The 20,784-nt window shown below is 34.4% G+C and overlaps 1 protein-coding gene and 1 pseudogene across 3 annotated transcripts in view; one reads left to right on the top strand and one right to left on the bottom strand.

The window, feature by feature from the left end:
- LOC141496802 (zinc finger MYND domain-containing protein 19 pseudogene) overlaps window positions 1-15,549 on the top strand; it is a 58,041-nt pseudogene extending 42,492 nt beyond the window's left edge.
- The window catches only part of GNAL (G protein subunit alpha L), a 509,094-nt gene that overhangs the window by 72,738 nt on the left and 415,572 nt on the right, over window positions 1-20,784 (bottom strand). The gene's annotated exons all lie outside the window — the stretch shown is intronic.

Below are 20,784 nucleotides of genomic sequence, written 5' to 3'. Positions count from 1 at the left end.
TTGGGGAAATGCTAGAGGTTGTTCTAATTTTGAGTAAATAAGCCATTTATTATAAATACCCAAATTAACTAAATTACAAAGGACATATGAAGAAAGATACTATCTTCATTCAAAGAAAGAAATGGTAAATAGAATTACATATAGAATTATTTCATATATATATATATTACATAAACATATTTGTGTCTATTGGCGGCCAACTCTAGAGTGGAGAGAGGAAAAAATTTACATGATAACTTTATTACATATTTAACAGGAATAGCAAGCTGTGCATAATAGATTTTCAGTTTCCTGAATGATTATTTTTATGTTATTATTGGAAATACTTCTTTAATTCCATAAATTAAAGATAAAAAATAAATAAAAATTCAAAGACCAGGTGTACAGTAATGATGTCTATTATAACAATTACTAAATAATTTATTCCAAGAAATGCTAGTTATAGCAATAAGAAAAATAAATCAAAAGAACAAACTTACTCAAAGAATAAATACAACTGCCATTTTTTCAAAAGATATGAGATCCAGAGTGTCAGCTGATAAACTTCAGACCAATCATTAGTATTTCTGAATATTAATAACAAAATAAAGCAGAAGAAAAATTACATTTAAAGTAATTCCATAAAGTATAAAATACTTGTGTTTCCTATCAAGATACACATAGGAATTAAATGAACATAACTACAAAACACTTTTTGGTAAAAATTTTATTTTTTCCAATTATATGTAGAGTTTTCATCATTAATTTTTTTTAGGTTTTTGCAAGGCAAATGGGGTTAAGTGGCTTGCCGGAGGCCACACAGCTAGGTAATTATTAAGTGTCTGAGACCAGATTTGAACCCAGGTACTCTTGACTCCAGGGCCAGTGCTTTATCCACTGAGCCACCTAGCCACCCCAACATTAATTTTTATAAGATTTTTGACTTCTGAATTTTTTCTTCTCCCTTCCCAAGATAGCAAGCAATTGGAAATGGGTTATATATGTGCATCATGAAAACATATTTCCACATTAGTCATATTGTGAGAGAAGAAAGAACAAAAGCAAAAAGCCACAAAAACCAAAAATAAATGAAAATAATATACTTCAGTTTGAATTCTGCCTCCATAATCCTTTCTCTGGATATAGATAGCGTTTTGCATCATTTTCCATCAAGAACACTCTTGAACACCTAAAAGAACTATTCTATAAGAAAGATCTTAACATTTCCGGTAACCATGATGGTGGTAACCATGATGGTGGTAACCATGATGGTGGTAACCATGATGGTGGTAACCATGATGGTGGGATCACAGATCTAGATCTAGACTTCCTGGAGAAAAAAGTCAAGTGAGCCTTAGGAAGTATGCTAAAAAAGGCTAGTGAAGGTGATGGAATTTCAGCTAAGCTATTTAAAAACCCTAAAAAAAATGCAGTTAAAATGCTGCACCCAAATGTCAGCAAATTTGGAAAACATAACGTGGCTACTGGATTGATGATGATAAGTTTATGTTCCAGTCCTAAAGAAGGGCAATGCCAAGGAATGTTAAAATTACCAAACAACAGCACTCATTTTATGCACCAGCAAGGTTAAAATTCTATAAGTTAAACTTTAGCAATATGTGAACCTAGAATTGCAGGAGTACAGGTAAGTTTTCCAAGAAACAGAGGAATTAGAGACTAAATTGCCAATTGATTATGGAGAAAGTAGGGGAGTTTCAGAAAACATCTACTTCTGCTTTATTGACTATTGAAGCCTTTAACTGTGTAGAGCACAGCAAAATGTGGTAAATCCTCAAAGAAATGGGAGTACCAGACCATCTATGGGTTCCTGTAGATGCAGGTCAAAAAAGCAACAGCTAGTAACTAATATGAAACAATTGTTTGATTTAAAATTGGAAAAAGGAGTACAACAAGGCTGTATATTGTCATCTTATTTATTTAACTTATATTCAGAGTGGATCATGTGAAATGCCAGGTTGGATGAATCAACAGCTGGAATTAAGGTAGCCAGAAGTATCAACAATCTCAGCTATATAGACAATATCATTCCAATGATCTAAAGTGAAGAGGAATTAAGAAGCCTCTTGATGAGAATGGAGGAGGAGAGTGTAAAATCTGGTTTGAAGATTAAAGTAAAAAAATACAAAACTAAGATCTTTGTAAGTGGTTCTAACACTTTTGGAAGCAAAGCCAGATTTTATATTTTTGAGGGCTCAAAAATCACTGCAGACAGTGACTGCAATCATAAAATTAGAAGATGCTTGTTACTTGGAAGGAGAGTTATAGCAAATTTGGGAAGTATACTAAAAAGCAAATATATCACCTTGCTGATATCCATTTAATCAAAGCTAGAGTTTTTATAGTAGCAATGTATGACTGTGAGAGTTGGACTACATAAGCTGAACACCACAGAATTGATTCTTTTGAATTCTGGTACTGGTGAAGACTTCCTCTGGACAGAAAAGAGATCAAATTAAAGTCAATACTTAAATAAATTTATTCAGGCTACTCACTGGAAGTTCAAATACTGAAGGTGAAGTTTAAATACTTTGGTTACATAATGAGAAAATAGGACTTATTAGGAAAAAACACACCTTGATATTGGAAAATACTGAAGACAAAAAAAAAGAAAGGGGATGACAGAAGATGAGATGGATAGATAGTATTACAGAAGCAAGAAACATGAACTTGGACATAACTTCAAGAGAGTGGAGGTTAGAAGGACTTGGCATGCTATGATTCATGGGATAACAAAGAGTCAAATACAACTTAACTGATCAACAATACACAGGTAAAGTCATCCAAATAACTGGATAAATATTAATTGCTCATGTGTAGACCTAGACAATAAAGTAAAATGATAACATTAACTTATTTATACGGTGCCAGACAATCAAACTACAAAAAGGATTACTTTATTGAACTAGAAAAAAAATCACTAAATTCACCTGGAGGAGAAAGAGGTAAAGAATATTAAAGGAATTAATGAAAAAAAGTATTGGAAACTGACAGAATGCCCATCAGTTGGGAAATGATGAATATGATGCAATACTATTGTGCTGTAAGAAATGATTTCAGAGAAACTTGGAAGAATGAAATGAAAGTGAAGTGAAGTGAATAGAACTAGAACAATTTATACAAGAACAATAATATGCTAAAGACAAACAATTCTGAAAGATTTTAGATCTCTGATCAATATAATGATCAACATGAATTCTACAGGATTTTAGATGAAACATATTAGTCACCTCCATATAAAAAGTGATAGATTTAAATTGCAAAATATATACTACTTTGGACATGACTAATATAGGAATTTGTTTCACTTGCCTATACATGTTTGTAATGAATTTTGTTTCTCTTACTTTCTCAATGGATAGGGAAGGAAAAGGTGGTAAGAATAAAGTTCAAAACTGAAAATTAAATTAAAAAAATAGAGAAAGATGAGTCAAAACACTCCAAATCTTCTGAGCCAAGGAAATTGCAAAGATGATGGCACATGTGACAAAAGAATCATAAATTATGTTATCTTGGGAAATTAAGGTGAAATTGAGTTAATCTTTCTAAAAAGGACTATCAAATCGATCATTTTGCCTGGCTTAGTCAACCCATTAGTTTACCATCTGAGGTAACAACTATTCTGACTTTTTTTTAGTGTAGTATAATGGATAAGATAACTGGATCAGAAATTGGAAAACCTAGATATGTTTCTCTTATTTTCCACTTACTAGTTATCAAGTTCTGGAAAAGTTGATTGATGAGGCCATTCTACTTACTGTTTGACCTTGAGTAAGACACTTAATAGCCCAGTTTCACAGCTATAAAGTGAGGGAATTATTTTGGTTGACGCTTTTTATCTTTACTCTCCAAGCTGATAAAAAAATGTTCTTTACCAATAAGCTCTTGTTACATTTCATGGTCCTTTCTTAATCCTCAACTTTCTTGTTCTAATTATGACTTTTGATTGTTCTCTCTTCCTGGATAATCTCTTTTTCCTTGGCTTTAATGACATTATTTTCCCATCCTATCTGTATCATTTTAAAATGCAAAGAGTACTGGACTTTGAGTCAGAGGACATTAATTCAAATTATAGCTCTGTCACTTCCATTTGGAAGAAATGTATGTGTCTCTGGTTTGTCACTTGCTAGATGTTCAATTCTGGGCAAGTTGCTTAATTAGGTTTGTTTACTTATTATATGTGTAACCTTGAACAAATCACAGTACCTCTTTGACTTCAGTTCTCTCATCAGTAAGATGAGAGAATTGGGCTAGTTGGTTGTAAAGGTTTTATTTAGCTCTCTACAGAGGAAAAAGCTGATGACTGTCTCACTTGGAGAATAAAGCTACCTTTTCTTTTGTGACTACAATAAAGGAAGAGAGTAAATATTGAGGAACAGAGGAAGAAGTATACTTTCCATTGTCTCAATATTCTCTGTCAGATACTGAGGTATCCAACATAGGCATGAATTTGTGAGTATTGGGGGTGATATTGGAAACGAGGTCAAAATAAAAAGTTTGAAACACTGTGGAGAATGAGAGAAGAAGACACTTTATTAGTATGGGGCAGTACAAAGGAGAATAAGAACAGGTCAAAGAATAAGAAGCCAAGTAAAGGGAAAAAAGGTGTATGATGGAAGGATATGACAGATATTATATCATTAATAAAATTTAATAAAATAAAATTTATCACAATATCATAAAGCTTTTAAGGTATAAGGTATATGTATCCTTGATAATCAAAATACATTTTAGAAAATTCAGACACTAACCAGGAACACAAGTAATTATATTAAAGACTATTAAAATTTAATCTAGCAGGTTTCACTATTTTAAAAGATTTTGGAGTTAAAAGATCTAGAGTAGGAGTTGGGAAAGAATGGTCCACCACATCATTTTAATATGATCCATGGGTATAAGATCGAAGGATGGTTTTTTACATTTACTTTGCTGACTCCTGTTATTCCATTTTTTTTTTATTTTCACCAATTTAACATATTCTTTGATGCCTCCTGGTCTGGTTAAAGGAAAGCTCAACAGAATTATTAAAGGAACATTGCTGAATAATTCAGAGGAATAATCATTACAGCTTCTATTAACTTTATTTCACAGAATACACAGTAGGTTTTCAGAACATTTTCATGTACTAAAGTTTAAATTATCTATAATACTGATTTAATATCAAAATTAACTGATCCATGTGCCTATCTGAATTTTAGTGATCAGTTGCCTTATCTAAAAAAAAAAAAAGCACATATTAGCCTAGATACTAGTGGTCTATTCTGTTGAAAACAATTTACACTTAGCAGGTCAGGTATGTAAAGGTTATTGAAAACCACTTTATTTTTTCACATTTCCAAAAGCATCAATGAAGTTAAAATATTTACAGTTTTCATACAAATTAATACACTGTGAAATTATTCTTCTGTATATTAAAATATAGTGTGTATTTAGAGTGAAACAACCACCATTGGTTTCTAAGTATATTAAATCTAAATGATGGTTTGAATATATTATTTAGTTACAATCTCTCCATAGCCTGCCAACTTGTGACTGATGATATAGTTTTTCTGCCATTTTCTTATAGATTTTAAAAACTGATATTACATTTTTATACTATGAAATTTTATTCTGTCTCTGTCAAAAGTGGTTGATAATAATTGTTTTTCCTTTTCTCAGTATTGTTATAGAGGTAGAATGAAATATTATATGGTAGTATCTTGTAAAGTATGATCTCCCTTACAATTCAATGCTATTTTTATATTATTTCTATCATAGGACTATGCACAAAGCAGACTATAAAATTTCCTGAATTGGATTTTTCTGAGTTTAAATTTTAATCTTAGAGAATGAATTTAGGATCATCAGAATATACTTCTTTATGACACAAAAATATCTTTATTAGGTAATGTATAGGTATTTTTTTTTTAGATTTTTCAAGGCAAATGGGGTTAAGTGGCTTGCCCAAGGCCACACAGCTAGGTAATTATTAAGTGTCTGAGAACGGATTTGAACCCAGGTACTCCTGACTCCAGGGCCAGTACTCTAACCACTGTGCCATCTAATTGCCCCAGGATTTTGTTTTACATTTCAAGAAATACCTTAAAAATTTTGCTAGTCAAAGCAAAAATCATTCCTTATACATTTGGATAAAGAGTGACAATAGGTGCAAATGCCAGACTTGTGAGGAGTCCAAAGGTAGGCACTGATTGATTTCATGCCTAGAACACATTATCTTTTTTTTTTTTTGGTACTTAAAGATTTTATTTATTTTGAGTTTTACAATTTTTCCTCCTAATCTTACTTCCCTCCCCCCACCCCTCACAGAAGGCAATTTGCCAGTCTTTACAATTGTTTCCATGGTATACATTGATCCAAATTGAATATTATGAGAGAAAAATCATATCCTTACAGAAGAAACATAAAGTATAAGAGATAGCAAGATCAGACAATAAGATATCAGGTTTTTTTCCCCTAATTAAAGTGAGTAGTCCTTGGTCTTTGAATGGCTAGGTGGCACAGTGGATAGAGCACGGGCCCTGGAGTCAGGAGTACCTGAGTTCAAATCTGACCTAAAACATTTAATTACCTAGCTGTGTGGCTTAGGGCAAGCCACTTAACCCCATTTGCCTTGCAAAAACCTAAAAAAAAGAAAAAAGTCCTTGGTGTTTGTTCAAACTCCACAGTTCTTTCTCTGGATACAGATGGCACCCTCCTTTGCAGACAGCCTCAAATTGTCCGTTTGTTGCACTGAGGGAATGAGCGAGTCCATCAAGGTTCATCATCACCCCCATGTTGCTGTTAGGGTGTACAGTGTTTTTGTGGTTCTGCTCATCTCACTCAGCATCAGTTCATGCAAATCCTCCAGGTTTCCCTGAATTCCCATCCCTCCTGGTTTCTAATAGAACAATAGTGTGGAACACATTATCTTATTCTAAGTAGATCATTGGAAATGTTAGTGATTAAAAACAAGCTTTATCCTTGACTCCTCACTCACAACTGTCAAATCTTGTCACTTCTATCTGCACAACATCTCTTGTTACACATTCTTTCCTTTCTGTACTCACCTGGCTATCCCTCAAGTTCAAACTTCTTTTCTAGACTACTGAAAAAGCTTATCTGGTTTCCCTGATTAAAGGTTCTTTCCATTATAATCCTTCCTCTATACAGCTGTTAAAATTTTCCTAATCTGTAGGTCTGACCATGTCACTACCACTGGCTTCCTGTAGCCTCTAGGGACAAAGAAAACTTCTGTTTGGCCTTTAAATCTCTATACAACCTGGTCCCTTTCTACCTTTCCATTCTTTTTTCACAATACTCCTATCTACTCATTGTATAATTTAGACTTACTGACTACTTTGTCTCCTTCCCCTATTCCCCAGACCCTTTATCTTCTATATCTGTGTCTTTGTATTGAATGCCTCCCATATTTTGAATGTGCTCTCTATTACCCATTCCCTCATGAAATTTCTGATTTTGAGTCAACTCAAAAGTCACCTTCTTCATGAAGTCTTTCCTAGTCCCCTTCCCTCCTAGATGCTAACATATTGTTATTATTAAAACAACTTATATTCTTGTTTTTTTCTATGTAACATAAATGTTTATAGATGTACATGACTCCTCTGTTAGACTATAAGCATCTTGAGGGCAAGATCTATTTCATTTTTATCTTTATATTTCTAGATCTTAGTATAGTCTCTAGCACATTGTAAGTCCTTAATAGCATAGACTGCATTATGTAATACAGGGCTGTTCAACCTTATTTTTTAAAAGTTTTTATTGAAACAATGGACAATATATTTTGAGTTACCATTTTAGTGAGAGCTCTGTGATGGCTCTGGTTTGTTTACTAAAGCATTTAGTAAACCCACAGTACATCACATATAATAGCACTGCTGTTGCATGTAGGCTGCATTTTGGATAGCCCTGATATAATAGGATGCTGGATTTGGAGTTAGGAGATTTGGATTTAAATTTTGGCTCAGATACCTGGTCCTAGACAAGACATAACTTCTCTGGCCCACAATTTCTTCATCTATTAAAAAAAAGTAGATTGGCCTCTCAATACCTCTAAGGTCCCTTAAAGTTCTAAATCTATGATTCTATAATTTTACTGAAAATTTATGGGTTTATGAGACAATTCAAGAAGGGAGGTAAAATGAATAATTCATAGGAATAAAGATAAGGATAAGGATTGAAGATGGAGCTTGTGATTTTCTTGAAAGCAAATAGGCAGTTTAAGAAATAAAAATGAAGACGGAATCTATTTCAGGCATAGGATATAGATCACTTATGCAAAGGCACAAAGGTGAAAGATGAGATTAAAAGCTAGAGAACAGCAAGCAGACTGGTTTGACTATAATAAAGAAATCTGAAAGGAAGTCGTATAAAACAAGCTGGAAAAGATAGTTTAGAGCTATATTATAAAATATTTTGAATTTATATTTTCTCTCCAACCACAGACAGCTACTGGAAATTCTATTCATTCTGATTAATTTCCCTTAAGTTGGGTACTTGTATTCTTCTGATCAAAAACTTCTGATAATCTCTTACTGCATCAAAAACCTATATATATATTTATGTATATTTATATACATAAATATTTTTTTAATTTATATACATTATTTCCAATTACTTCTCAACCAAAATCTTACATTCTTCCATATCTTTACTCTACCAGGATAATAGTGTTTTGTCTTTGTGCTTATAAATTGTCTTGTTTTTCCTGCATGTAATGTTCTTTCTTCTTTTCTCCATAGTCCCATCCTTGTGATGTGATGTGACCAGTTCACATCTTCTCAATCCCTGGAAGTCTATTTGACTAACTTCAGCCTACCTGACCTCTCCTTTCTTGAAACTTCTATGACATAAGTAATTTGTTACACATGATTAAATTAATGATAAATTGCTTCATGTTATTTGATAATTATGCTATAATCCCCAAATAAACTGTGAATTCTAAGAACAGTGCTTCTCAAACTCATAGATATCTTAAACTCAACATGCAAAACAAAATTCATTATCTTTCCTGCTAAACCTTCCCCTTCTCCAAACTTCCCTTCTCTACTACTGATTGTCTCACATCTAGGACTATCTCCAGGAGTCCTGATACTTTCCTCCTAATCTCGTTTTAGCCCCTTAAATCTGGCTTTTCACCTTATCATTTCATTTTAACTGTTTTCTTCAAACCTATCAATGATTGCTTATTTACAAAATTCCCTTCTCTATTTTTGATTGTTTCATGTCCAGGGCCATCTCCAGTAGTCCTGATCTGTATCTGGCAATTGGACCCAGATGGTTCCAGAATAGAAAGTAAGGCACAGCACCCCCTCACTCAAATCCAATTCATATATCATGGTGTCATCTCCCTGAAATCATGATCCTCTTCAAGGATGAAGGCTAAACATCATCATCATCATCATCATCATCATCATCAACATCTCTGTAGATAGCAACATTATCTTTTCAGTCCCTTAGGTTCACATCCCTAGGAGTCATCCTGAAATCCTCACTATCTCTTATTACCATATACTCTGTTGCCAAAGTCTTTTGATTTCATTTTTGCAACACCTCTTAAATATGGCCCTTTCTCTTTTCTTACACTGTTACCGCTGTAATATAGCCCCATACTATATCACATCTGGACTACTGAAATAGCTGACTGCTGGTTCTGCGTGCTTCAAGTCTCCCTCCATTCCAGTCTTCCATTTAGTAACAAAAATAATTTCCCTAAAGTTCAGGTCCAGTCATATTACTTCCCCAAGTCAATAAACTAGAGGGACACTAACCTCCTGGCTGTTCCATGAATAAGATAATCTATCTCTAGGCACTGGATATTTTCTACAACTGTTCTTCATGCCTAAAATTCACTCTACCCTCAGCTCTACCTGCTAAGACTTTTCTGATGATGAGATGAGATGAGAATCTTTTATAGGATACCTCTGCCAAATCCATATGGATTAACTACATTCAATTTGTCTGTGTTTAATATGGAGAATACTTAACTTTTCTTTTATGTATTTCAGCTGATTTTTGGAAAGAAGGAAAATGTCAAGATATGGTCATGGTCATGATATCTCTTATTGCCAAATATCTATGTACTAGTGTTTTATATAGCTAGGTCTGGATTCCATGAATTGATAACATTTTTTGAATTTGAACTGTATATTTACAATGTGATATAATCAATGATTATATTTTACATTAGAGTAACTTCAAATATTAAGAATCCAAATATAAAATAGTTCTTTGCTATAGTCATTATTCACAATAATATTGAACCAAATGTTTCCAATACTGGGTTAACCTTATACATATTATTCTCAGTTTATCCATCATTACTTTTATTTTCCAAAATTTTTCTCAAAACACATGTCCTTTCATAAGTCTATTCTCTCCCTAATAATAATAATAATGATGATGGTGATGATAGCATTTACTCATACTTTAAGGTTTACAAATAGTCTCATTTGATCCCTACAAGTACTCTGTGATGTGTATTACTATCTGCCCCCCTCCAATTTTGATTTAGAAATGTTAAATGATATGTCCAATGTCACATTTATAGTAAGTGCCTGAAATTAGATTTAAACACAGATCCTCCTGAATCCAGGTCTGACACCGTGCCAAGAAGCTATCTAGTTGACATCTAAGCCAATTTGTCAGTATTGCAACACACTATTATTTAAACAAGTATATTCTGTTTTCCTGTAAATATATTAGAGCACAGATTCTTAACTTGTTTGGTGTCTCTTCTAGAGTCTGAAAATTATTAGGCAGTTGAATTGACTTTCAGCAGCCTGGTGAAGTCTATGGACCTTTTGAATAATATTTTAAACGCATTAAATAAAAATATGAGTTACAAAAGAAAATTCTTCTGTTGTTATAAGGATCAAACAAGTGTAAATACATATATGATTTTATATATATGTATATATACATACACATATAGCCTTGTAAATCTTTATATACATACATACATACACATATAGCCTTGTAAATCTTAAAACACTAGAATGATGTGAGCTCACTGTTGTTATTGACCTCTGTGTCAAGGAAAATCTCAGTGGAATAAGAGAAGAGCTGGGGGGAAAGGGCTGAGGAGGGGGAATCTGCCACCTTTTTATCACATTCACAGTTTAAATCTGTAGTTAAGGTCTGTTATCGGCAGATTAGGGTGCAGAAGGGGAAGGGAACAAACATTAAGCACCTACTATGTGTTAAGTGCTAAGTGCTTTATGTTAATAAGAGGGCAGTATATGCTAAATACCAAAAAACTCATCCTAAATATAAATGATAAGGAATTATTTCCTCTCCAATCTTTTCTACTTCTAAGTAACTCTTGACCCTGCTGTTATCCCTGAACCCCCTAACACTATCTCAATTCCAACAGGATCACTTTCTTTGCTATCTCTTACCTCAACCTCTCCTCCTCTTTGCTCTCATCATGTCTTCTTTCTTCAGGTACATTTATTTAACTGTATTCTCCTTTCTTTTTTTAAGAACTATTACTCATCCAAAATATTGATATTTTGTGAGTTTTTTTTCTTCTTGAATGTATTTTTTTTTTGGAGAGGGTAAGGGAATAAGAGCATCTATGAACTAAAGTTTATTTTTCAAGTTAGGAGAAAATTACAGTTAACTGAACTCAACAAGCATATATGAAGGGCCTACTCTGTACAAGGCACAAGGATATAAAAACCAAATAAAAAGATAAGCAGTCCTCACTTGAGAGGGCGTTTTCTTGGTCAGTAGTTTTCTATATCAGTGAAATCACAGCTTCAGTCTCAATATTTTCCCTATGAAATCTTGGATAGGAGTTTAGGGGGCCCTTGGCATAGTTCAAGTACTTCAGGATAGTGAAGTAGGTCCTAGTTAAGAATCTGATGTACTTATTATTATTATAAATTTCTTGCAATCATCTAGAATCTACAAGAATAAAAAAACTGTGTGGTGAAAACTTTGGATTCCACAGAAATAACATTTTAAATGAACAAAGATCACAAAGAAGATTGATTATGTTGAAATAAAATATAAGTTTTTCCCCATCCACATTTTCAGAACTTGGAGGAGATTGCTCATGGACCCCCAGGTTCATAACTACTAACCAGATGGATTCCATACTTTGGGTTACGAATTCATAATTTAATACTTTAATAATGCCAGTGATTTTAAATTTGATTGTTAAAATATATACAGAATTTTATAAAAAGTATAGACTAACAGACTAACAGAATCACAAAGTTATAAGAAATGACAAAAATCAGCTGCCCCTAAAATGTATCCCTTGTTCTATGACATCTGAAAGACTAGCAGTTTTAAGTAATCTTATCCTTTGGCTTTTAAAGCAAAAGGTGTGGCACAGAATAAAAGGGAAGCCTAAGGGCCAATTATGGAGAGCTTTTCCTTCCCCATCTCACAACATTTGTAAATCCCATCATCTCCTCTTTCACCCACCTCACATGAAGAGGTAGCCCCTTTATCCTTGTTAAAACAAACTTATCAGTACATACCCATGATTTCCATCTCTTTCTCTCTAGAGATTTCCTCCTCTATAATATCTGATTTCTTCTTTCTCCCATCTACCAATGCCTTTCTTCTCTCTCTTGTCTTCCTCCCTCTAATGTCTTCCCCATCCTTTAAAAAGAACCCTTAACTGATAAAAACCATTACTGCTGACTATTATTATTTCTCTTACTGTCTTCTTTTCTGACAAACTCCTTGAAAAACTGTCTATACTAGGTGCCTCCTTTTTTTCCCCTTGCAGTTACAACCTGACCTCATCATTCAACAGAAACTGCTTTTTCCAAAGTTGTAAATGATCTCTGGATAGTCAAATCTAATGGTCTTTTCTCAGTACTCATCTTTCTTGACCTTTCTGTTGTGTTAGTGCTGATCAGCATCTCATCCTTGATGTTCTCTTCAGGTTTTAGTGACTGCTTTCTCTTCTCACCTAAATTTTCTTTAACAGCTTTTCATAACGGTCAAACCTATTAATTAAGAGTATCCCCCAAAGCTCTGACTTGGGCTCTTTTCTCCCATTAAAAGTTTCTTAACCTTTTATATATTAACCTGTTTATGTGTTAACTCCTTTGGCAATATGGCCTACAGATCAATTTTTAGAATAATTCTTTAAAATGCATAATATAGGGGCAGCTAGGTGGCGCAGTGGATAGAGCAGTGGTTCTGGAGTCAGGAGTACTTGAGTTCAAATTCGGCCTCAGACATTTCATTACCTAGCTGTGTGGCCTTGGGCAAGCCACTTAAACACATTGTCTTGCAAAAACTAAAAAACTAAACTAAAACAAAATGCATAATATAAAATATACAAATACAAAAGAAACAAATTATATTGAAATGCAATTATCAAAATATTAAAACCCCCCAATTTTAGATCCAAGGGTAAGAACCCTTTTTCTATATAGCTTGCTTACTTGAAATCTCATCAGTTTCCCTAAGAAACCTCTTTTTTAACTCTATGCGGACTGTTCCCAGTCATATAATCTCTTTTCTGAGCTCTAGACTCACATGAATTAACTGTCCTCTAACATCTCAAACTGAATGTCCCATAGGCATACCCCATTTAACAAATTTATTCATTTTCCAAATACATGTTAAGATAGTTTTCAACAACCATTTAGCTCCACATTTTTCTCTATCTCTCCTTCCCTCCCCCCTCTACCAGACAGAGTAATCTAATACATGTTTAACTATATAACTATGTTAAATATCTCATAGGCATCTCAATTTCAATGTCTGAAATAGAACTCATCTTCCTCCCCTCAACATTCACATCACCCACACCAATATTTCTCACCTCCTAATTTTCTTAATGCTGGAAAGGGTACTATTACTTTCTCAGGACTATGCTTGTAATCTCCTTGTCATCATCAATTTCTTACTCAAGCTTACCTTGAATATCCAATCTATTTTCAGGTCTTGATTTTACCTTCCTAACATCTCTCATATGTATCTCTTTCTCTCTACTCACATAGCCACCATCTGAAGTCAGTGTCCTAGGATGTCTCATCATGGTGCTGAACAGCTGATTTATAACATTCTTAACTTTTAGCCAATAAAACTACTTTTTGACACTGTGATTTCATTAGTTGTAGTAAATCCATAAAGATGCAGAGCTGCATCTTTAGACAACTTATAGTCTTAGAGAATTGTCTGGGACTCTAAGAGGTTAAATAATTTTCCCTGAGTCATAAAGTCAATTATGTCAGAGGACCTTGAATCAAAATCTTTTGATTATGAAATTGACTCTTTAAGCAACATGCCAGGCCCCGATGACATGGTTTTAGAAAGAGGAAAGATTTGATAAAAGAGTGATTATAACTAATGGCAGAGTGGATAGAATGCTAGACATGGAAAATTGTTTCCAGAAAGACCTAAGTTCAAATTCTGTTTTGGAAATTTACTATCTGGTGGCAGGCCTAGACCAGCAGGAGGGAAGAGGCAGTGGTAGCAGCAGTGACCAAGGTGTTAGTAGTTGTTGATGTCCTTCATAATCGAAGACCATGATATCAAATGAATGATAGCATTACATGCACATTATGCTGATTATAGTGAGGGGAATGTTGTGCAGAGATATTCTTCTCACTGCCTTTTCCAGAACTACTATTACTCCATGATGACCTGGATGCTATGATAAAGCTCATCTGTCACTCAGAGGTCTATGGTGCTCAGCTCTACAAATACACTGCCCCAGGCTTGAGCTCATTGGAAGCTTCTCCCTGGAGCTCCCACCAACTTCCCTAGAATCTGAAGTGTAACCACATCCAATCTCCACCACTCCACATTTGGGAATATGAACCCAACTCCCTTTCAGCCAAGGGCAATGCAGACTATTGCCATTCCCTTCAGAATGGTGTTCTCTTATCTCTCAGAACTGACTGACCCATATTCAATGGCTGTTGATTGAGGAAGGAAGAATGATACTGGCAGCTACAAGTGGGAGGCCCTAGCCATGACCAACTTCATGGTCTTTCTTCAAGAGAGGCATCACTGATAGGTGAACAAGAATTGGTGGAGAGTTACTCTTCTGAGACCCTGATGGAAATGGTGCTAAAATATTTGATTATGCTTTTGACAAAAATCATGGAAGGGGAGCTGAATCTTCTTCATGAGTTGCTGTGGGGATGACACAAGGGAAAAATTCTCTAGGACTTCAGGTGATACATCTTAATGCAGTAAGAGTAGACACTTGACTAGATAACCAGCTTTTGCCATGGGGTTGGAGACCCAATGTAGAAAAACACTCTAGTAAACAAAGGGAGTAGAGTCTGTGCTGGCTAGCAATTCAGCAGTTTCCCACTGATCTTACTGAAATGGTTTCCCTTCCTGAATATTACTCATTAGTACAACACTAATAAAGATGCAGCAGAGAATTCCTGCACATCATATGAATGCCATTATCCCTTATGATTGACTAAAAGCACCATGTGAATTCAACATCTGTGGCTGGTGTCAGGTGGCAAGGTACTGTGGTTCTTATTGTCAGCAGAAGGAAAGAAACACTGCTAGGAGAAGAAATGAACCTTCCAGCAAGAGCTTGAGCCAGAGCAATGACTGATCATTGACATCTTAGCAGTTAGATTCCTACTCACATAGGATCTGTGGACTCTTGATTTTGCACTGTTAATAACGAACTGTTTATTGAAGCTGGAAGCACTAAAGAATCCAATGATGCTTGCATAGAACAGCTACTGAATAGATCAAGTCACTTCAAGAGCTCTATGTTAGAGGACATAGCTTCACCTCCAGATTATTCTCAAGCAGAGACTACTGTGGAGGCTTCAAGCAGGAAAGCTCTCATTATTCATATGTTTATAAACTCATAAATCATTTTTGGCATTAAAATTTACATACAGAAGCATTTATTGTAATCTTAAAAAAAACTGTTGGGCTAACATGTCTGAAAATTGTCATGTAGAACAAGCTCATCACCTAGATAGCTGGAAACCACAGAAGCTGAACCAAAGTCAGAGGATGGGCTTCCAGCATCAGCAGATGCCTCAGAGAATGGTCTGTGTGGAAGTAATTTTTAAAAAAGGCCAAGTAAAGCATTGGAATAATTAAAAAATTACTCTTGATGCAATTCTGGTCAAGTCATTTAATGTCTCTCAACTTCAGTTTTCTCATCTGTAAAATGAGGATAATAACAGTACCTACCTAACAGGGTAGTTGTGTGGTTCAAAACAGATATGTAAAGTACTTTGTAAACCTTAAAGTGCTATATAAATGCTTGCGCTATATATATATATATATATATATATATATATATATATATGTATATATATATATGTATATATATGACTTAAAAGTTATTAAAAAACTATGTTGCTCAGAAACCTTATCAATTGCAAACCACACAAATAAACTGGTGTTAATGGTTTTAAAGTATATTTTCTTCACTGATGATACAATCTTCAGTGAGAAAAATGAAACCAAGATTTTTTAGGTAAAGAACTAAAACCACTTCCTTTTTGATATTTGTTTTTAACAAAAGAAAAAGAGGACAAGAAATGATGCTTCTCTCCTGAAATACGGTGGTTGTTCCTCCCTCACACCCAAAGACATCAATAGAATTCTATGGGTAAACAGAACCCTGACAGATACTCTTGTTTCCTTAGCATCTTTCACAAAATGAATTATGGTATTTGCTTCCAGAACAGATCTCATAGTTTTTTCCAATGGCTTTTTAGAATTTGCAGTGTCCTGAGAGATCATATTGTCCAAAGTCTTCATTTTAAAAATGAAAAAAAAAAAAAGACAGGTTGAATGAACAGCCATAGTTTGCACTAACATTTTAGGGTTTGTTTTTTTTTTTTTTGCAAGGCAAACGGGGTTTAAGTGGTTTGCCCAAGGCCACACAGCTAGGTAATTGTTAAGTGTCTGAGACCGGTTTTGAACTCAGGTATTCCTGACTCCAGGGCCGGTGCTTTATCCACCCCGCCACCTAGCTGCCCCTTGCACTAACATTTTAAATCCAACTTTCTTTCCACTATAATATGGGAAGACAAGCAGAAAATAACCTTTAGCGTCATCTCAAAAGAAAACTATACTTTTTCTTTCATGAGATTTTAAGTGATGCTCTGTAAATAATATTTACTTCATACTATACTATATTTAATAAATACATTTTTCTATTGGAGAGGACAGAGTTAGCAAGATAAAGTTATTTTTACATTGTTAATTTTTAAGACAGTGCTCCTTCTATTATGTTGTGGTTATATTTAGCAGTTATCTGCAAAGGACATCCTCTTCTTCTGTAACAAGATACAATAATCTTTTTTTTTTTTTTTTTTTTTTTTTTTTTTTTGCAAGGCAAACGGGGTTAAGTAGCTTGCCCAAGGCCACACAGCTAGGTAATTATTAAGTGTGTCTGAGATTGGATTTGAACCCAGGTACTCCTGACTCCAGGGCCGGTGCTTTAACCACTACGCCACCTAGCCGCCCCAAGATACAATAATCTTAATGTCTCTGATTTTTTAAATTGAACTGCTACAATAAGAATTCTTGAAAAAGTAAATGCTGAATTTAAATTCTCTTCCTTTTGGGAGGGATAAAAAATGATAACATTATAACAAAGCACTGAAATTCTTAGTACAATCTAGTGCTGAGAATGTAATATGGATATATGAAGTGGAGAAGAAAAAAATGTGCCTTGGAATAATCTTAATCTTAAGCATTTGTTTCAAAACAAAAATGTATTCCCATTTTAATAACTTTATATTAGTACAGTGGTAGAGTATGAAGGAACAATGATGGATCATGGCTAAAGTGGCTTTAAAAATCATAATGTAAAGGCAGCGTTCAACTTATATGCATAGGTAAATTCTTAAAAATCTGAGTATCTAAGGAAGTAAGAAGAAAACTACTGACTATAAATTTCTATTATGCATTTAACCTTGCATACTTTTTTTTTAGGTTTTCTTTGCAAGGCAAATGAGGTTAAGTGGTTTGCCCAAGACCACACAGCTAGGCAATTATTAAGTGTCTGAGGCCAGATTTGAACTCAGGTACTCCTGACTCCAGGGCCGGTGCTCTATCCACTGCACCACCTAGCTGCCCCCCCTAACCTTGCATACTTTTAACCAGTGTTTTACTATTTTAAAATAAACACCACATTAACTGACTATATATTAACTTTAATAAACATTAAGTACTTACTACATCTATAAAGCATTATTTTAGGGCTTGGGCATAAAAAGAAAGAATAAGACATTATTCTTGAACTAAAATAGTTTATAATCTAATATGGAAGTTAAAATATGTACAAGAAAAACTTAGTATTCCAAGAAAAAGAAATTCAAGATTCAAGAGAATAGAAATTAAGAATCATAGAATTTCAGAGTTGGAAGTAACCTTAGGTCATCAAGTCTACTCCCCCTAATTTTGTAGATGAGGAAATGGAGTCACAGAAAGGTAAATGACTTGCCCAAGGTCATACAACTGTATTAGAGCCAGGGTAAAAACTAGAACCTATGTTTCCTGCTTTCTGGTCTACTTATTTTTAAACATCATATTGAAAGACTGAGAAAATGAACCATAAGGTCCCCAAAAATCTTTCCATCTCTGAAATTCTAGCATTTAGAGTGTCCTAATTTTGACATCTACTTTTTATGAGGGAAAACTATTGCAGGTTTAAGGAATTATTAAATATGACTTTATTTGTTGGTAAAATCTGTGATTTCTTGGTTGTAAGAAGCTCTACTTCTATTAATGAAAATCATCAATGGTTCTTCAATTTATAGTCTCAGAAAAGTCGCTCATAAGTTGCCCATAATATGGAGACTATAATGGGTAAAAAAGAAAAAGAATCAGGAAATAGGATTCCAAGAAACATAAAAATATTCTTTGGCATTGAATTTTTTTGCCAATCCTGCATTCTTGGCACTAAATCATACTCAGAATTTCATTGCTTTATTTCATATTTTCTCTTTTTTTCAACTCTCCTTAGAAAGTAAAAAAAAATCAGAGAAAGATGAACGTTATTAAAAATATAGTTCATATATAGCCTAAACCAAAGTTAGAGCAGATGGTAGAAAAGGCAAGAAGGATAAGGCAAGAATCAAAGTAATCAATATGACAGGCTTCCTAAGTACATTAAAGGAGAACAAATACATTCAATGAAAAAAGTTTTAGCAATTGACAATGGTTTGCTTACAATCTAAGGAGTAATCTGATAACCAGGTTTAATATTTTGATAGACTACAAAGATTAGGAGGAATATTCAATATCTGAAAGTTTTGATCACATTTCAGAGGGCATTCTCCCTGACTTTTCACTTAAACAGTTCCTTCCTCTTATTCACATCCATTTCACCTCTTTATTCTTACTTCTACCACCTTTGTATATGCCCATATCAGCTAGCTAGCTGGCTAGACTATTTCAAGAGCCTCCCAAAAGATATTTATGCTTTCACTTTCCTGCACTAATTCCCTATTTAAACAATTGCTAAGTTTCTCTTCTTTAGATATAGGTTTAGTGATGTCACTCTTCTCCCAAAGACCTTCCAACTTAGCATATATTTTTTTTTAGGTTTTTGGCAAGGCAAATGGGGTTAAGTGGCTTGCCCAAGGCCACACAGCTAGGTAATTATTAAGTGTCTGAGACCGGATTTGAACCCAGGTACTCCTGATTCCAAGGCCAGTGCTTTATCCACTACGCCACCTAGCTGCCCCTTAGCATATTTGTTGATCTCAATACAAATGCTATATATTTTTTTTTCACTTACAGTGATTTCTATGTTAGAATGTCTATTTGTTTTTAAAATTTCTAGAATAAAATCCCTCAAATTCTTCCTTTTTTTCTTTTTTGAAAGATCTCATTTGAGTTTTACAAATTTCCCCTATTCTTGCTTCTCCCCCCCACCCCCCCCACAGAATGCAGTCTGTTAGTCTTTACATGGTTTCATGGTGTGCACTGATCTAAGATGAATGTGATGAGAGAGAAATCATATCCTTAAGGAAGAAAAATAAAGTATAAGAGATAGCAAAATCACATAATAAGATAACGGGTTTTTTCTAAATTGAACATAATAGTCTTTGGTCTTTTTTCAAATTCTACAACTCCCTCTCTGGATACAGATGGTATTCTCCATTGAAGATAGCCCCAAATTGTCCCTGATTGTTGCACTGATAGAATGAACAATTCCATCAAGGATGATGATCACCCCCATGTTGCTGTTAGGGTGTACAACATTCTCTTGGTTCTGTTCATCCTGCTCAGTACTAATTCATGCAAATCTCTCCATGCTTCCTTGAATTCCCATCCCTCCTGGTTTCTTTTATTTTTGGGTTAATATGTCTTTATTTATACATTATTAAAATATTCTTTCTTAAGAGTAAACATAATACCCCCTCCCCCACAAAAATATAGATCCTCATGAGAAATAAAGTACAAAAAAAGGGAAAAAATGTGTTTCAGTCTGTGTTCTGATATCATCAGCTCTGTCTCAGGTGTGTCACATTCTTTATAAATCCATCATAGAAGTTACTTCCATATTTTTCCACAGTTGCTGTTGCTGATTGTAATTCCTTCCATCCATTCCTCCCCATTACCATCTATTATATTTTCTCTCTCCTTTCACTCTGTTCCTCTTCTAAAATGTGCTGTAGGGTAGCTGAGTGGTAGAGTGGACAGAGCACTGGCCCTGCTGCAGTGGACAGAGCACCCGCCCTGGGGCCAAGAGGTCCCAAAGCCCACATACCACCCCAGAGATCGAGCAACCACTCAGCCCCGTGGTCCCAGACAGGCCACCCAATCGCAGCACCTTGTAAAAAGTAAAAAGGAAAATGT

This window comes from Macrotis lagotis, chromosome X (assembly GCF_037893015.1).
Source record: "Macrotis lagotis isolate mMagLag1 chromosome X, bilby.v1.9.chrom.fasta, whole genome shotgun sequence".
Classification (NCBI taxonomy): Eukaryota; Metazoa; Chordata; class Mammalia; order Peramelemorphia; family Peramelidae; genus Macrotis; species Macrotis lagotis.
Note: the sequence above shows the minus strand (reverse complement) of the source record. Positions and strands in the feature narration are given on the sequence as shown.